Source organism: Somniosus microcephalus, chromosome 17 (genome assembly GCF_052327205.1).
Source record: "Somniosus microcephalus isolate GS21.2 chromosome 17, FLI_Smic_1.0, whole genome shotgun sequence".
Taxonomy (NCBI): domain Eukaryota; kingdom Metazoa; phylum Chordata; class Chondrichthyes; order Squaliformes; family Somniosidae; genus Somniosus; species Somniosus microcephalus.
The window spans coordinates 69,007,942-69,011,980 of record NC_141003.1 but is presented as its reverse complement, the minus strand read 5'-3'; positions in this window follow the sequence as shown (position 1 = coordinate 69,011,980).

The window sequence follows — 4,039 nt, the reverse complement described above, 5'->3', positions numbered from 1 at the left end:
ATCAATGAATAACAAGGTTCCAACGCTTTCTACTCCAGCTTGCATACAAATTAAGTAATGACAATATTTTGGTACCAGTCAGCTGTCAGTGTCAGCTGTGGCTCAGTTGGTAGCGCACTCGCTTCTGAGTCCAGAAGGTTGTGGGTTCAAGTCCCACTCCAGGGACTTGAGCATAAAATCCAGGCTGACACTCCCAGTACAGTACTGAAGGAGCGCTGCACTGTTGGAGGTGCCGTCTTTTGGATGAGACATTAAACCGAGGCCCCGTGTGCTCTCTCAGGTGGACGTAAAAGATCCCACGGCACTATTTCGAAGAAGAGCGGGGGAGTTATCCCCAGTGTCCTGGCCAATATTTGTCCCTTAACCAACATAACAAAAACAGATTATCTGGTCGTTATCATACTGCTGTTTGTGGGACCTTGCTGTGCGCAAATTGGCTGCCGTGTTTCCCACATTACAACAGTGACCACACTTCAAAAGTACTTCATTGGCTGTAAAGCGCTTTGGGACATCCGGTGGTCGTGGAAGGCGCTATAGAAATGCAAGTCTGTCTTTCTTTTACCAACAAGTGAAAGGTTGTGCTCAGTGTGTAAACACACTGCCCAATGTGGAACTGTGCAATACAAACCAGGGAGGTTCCCAGTCTCTCCTAATCTCAGCTGGCCCGGTGCTGGGTCTTCTACACTTGGCCCCAGTATCTCCAAGCATGGGAAGAGGGGAAAATCAGCAAGGGTCCAGAGACCCCTACTGCCTCTGTAGATATCGGGTGAGGATAGGATTGAGCTGAGCCGTGATACCTCCCGAAGCCAAATAGCCTACCAACAATCACTGTCTAGGTTCCAATGTGAAAACCTGGGCGAAGCACTGAAAAGCAAACAACACCCATTTTCTGGGCACCAAACACCAGCAAGAGATAATGCCTTCAGAAGAGAAAATTGGTGGAAGGGGTTAACTAACTGTAAAGTTAAATCAGAGTCTGTCTTTACGATGGAGTGTTTGGCAAACCTTCTTATAAACATGTAATTTTTCAAACTAATTTTAAAATGTGTTGTATTTTATTATTAACATTGAAGACCAGCTCTGTAGTTTATTGGTTTCACTTTTTAAACCTGGGGTGTATCTCACACATTGTCTGTCCATATTGGGTTATAGAAAAATTATCTGTGAGATCTAAGGTTGGCAACCCTCCAGGATTGTGCTGGAGTCGCCAGGAATGAAAGAATAATCTCCAGCACATTACTGTGAGCAAAATGCTGGAGAGAAATCAGAGCGGCATTAAAGAGATTGTGTTTTATCCTTTGAACACTTCCATTTATTAGTTATAAAACATATTGGAGACGACGAAAAAGGCTGTTTGACTGACAGTCAAGAATCATCCAATCAGGTGATGTAGAGTCTTTCCAATTGGCCGTGGGAAGGCGGTGCTCCGTGAGGATGGAGGTGTTGGACAACCAATGGCGGGAGCGTGGACACGGGGCGGTTGGAGGCAGGAGGTCACGCGATGAAACCTCCAGGCATATGTCCAACCACAGTTGGCAACCCTAGTACGATCCCCTGTTGTGTTAGGGGATTTTTTAAAAATCAGCCAAAGTGTACTCACTCGCTCACACTCACTCACACTGACACACACGTGTAGATATACACTCCACACACACACACACACAAACATACACATATACACACACATGTCTACATACACACACAACATAAACACATACATATAAACACATGCACAGGTAGTGATTAGCTTTGTATAGGCATCGATGAACACAAGAAACCCTGGTGTTTTTACTCTTTTAAAGTGAGGGTACTGAGAAATATCAATCAGAGTATTTGTACAACATTTCATTTTAGACTTGCAATGCTGCATATCTTTTTTATAGAGTACAAACTTTGGACATCATTGTGGGTTTTTGTAACTCATTTTTCCTCAATATATTCGCCAGTATTTGCTTACTGATTGGAGATGGGTGGGGGTGGTTGCATGCTTTGGGGTGAGGATGGGGAGGGGAAGTGTCCTTTTCTGCGCTCCCCCAATTCTGGCCTCTTGCGCATCCCTGATTTTCATCACTCCACCATTGGCAGCCGTGCCTTCAGAAGCCGAGGCCCTAAGCTCTGGAATTCCCTCCCTGAACCCTTCTTCCTCTCTACCTCTCTCTCCTCCTTTAACTCGCTCCTTAAAACCTACCTCTCCTAATATCTCCTTATATAGCTTGGTGTCAATTCTTGTTTGATAACGCCCCTGTGAAGCATTTTTGGGAAGTTTTACTACATTTAAGGCGCTATATAAATGCAAGTTGTTGCTGTTGGGGAGGAGTGATAGGATCCAGCCCTGATCTCCATTTTAGATTAAGTACCTTCTCTCTCTCTCTCGTCCCCCACCTCCATCCCTGTCCTGGAAAATTCAAATTCCAACTACATTATGTTCACACATTTAAATTTACCACACACAAATAACGTCCATTTTGCTAAGGGGACACATAGCATTATTGTTGACTGTCACAATACATGAGCTGGTGTTTGGGTCTAACAATTTGGCCATTCTCTATACAGTATTGCTGGATTGGGAGTGACACTCCCCATCCCGTCTGTGCACATTACCAGACGTTCTGAACATATACAGATTACACACTTTTCTACTGACAGCTGTTTCCACAGTGTAACAGCACATGACAGAAGTCTCATACACTGGTCTGCTGAGCATCATGTAATCCAGGTTCTCAAAATCCAGGCACCAGTCACAGATGCTTTGGATTTAAAATGATACACCACAAACAAAACATTTATATAGTCCTTTCTCATACCCAAACATCACAAAACACAGCACACAATGAATTACTTTTGGAGTATACTGACTGTAGCCAAAGCATCTTCAGTAATGGTTTCTCTTCCCACTCCCGAACCATCACCTCGGGAATCCCCAAGGATTTATCACTTGGCACTCCTCTTCCTCATCTCCATGCTGCCCTTTGACAACATCATCCGCAGGCATGGGGTCAACATCCACTACAGCCAGCTCTACCTCTCCACCACCTCTCGCTACTCTTCCAGTTAAACATTGGGAAGACCAAAGCCATGTTTTTTTGGCCCCTGCCACAAACTCGGTGCTCTCGCCACCAATGCCACGCCCAGCCCTGGACACCGTCTGTGGTTGAACCAGACTGCTCGCAGCCTCAGCATGAGATGAGTGTCTGATCCCCTAATCCTCTCCACCATAAGAATCGACAACTGCTGCCTCCGTAACATCGCCTGTCTGCGCCCCTGCCTCAGCCCATCTTCTGCTGAAACCCTCATGCGTGCCTCTGTCATCTCCAGGCTTGACTATTCCGATGCTCTCCTGGTCGGCCTCCCATCTCCACGCTCCATAAACTTCAACTCATCCACAACTCGGCTGCCCGTATCTTAGCCCGCACCAAGTCCCGCGCACCCATCACCCCTGTTCTCGCTGGCCTACATTGCCTCCCAGCCCCTCAATGCCTCTAATTTAAAATTCTCACCCATGTGGTTAAATCCCTTCATGTCCTCACCCCTCCATACTTCTATAACCTCCTCCAACCCTACAACCCTCCGCACCTGTTTCTGGTCTTCCAAATCCAGCATGTTGTGCATACTTTCGCCCCACCATTGCTTTCAGTCACCTAGGCCGCACACTCTGGAATTCCCTCCCTAAACCTCTCCACCTCCCTATCCTCCTTTAAGATCCTTCTTAAAACCCATCTCCATTGAGCAAGCTTTTGGTCACTCCTTCTAATGTCTCCTTCTTTGGCTTTGCTTTCATTGTTTTTCTGATTATATCTCTGTGAAGCACCTTGGGACATTTTCCTACATTAAAGGCTATAAAAATGCAAGTTGCCATCATGGTGCAACAGAAATGTTCCACAAACAGCAACTGGTTGGCCATTTAATAAGGTAGGGTGCGCCTGGGGAATGTGAAGAGGAAATGGGGCAGAGACCCACTGGGTCAGGTCGCTGCCCCGGGATTTCATGGGCTTCCCCAAGATAACATAGACATTCAAATGAGGTGGGAGGATTGTCCTCA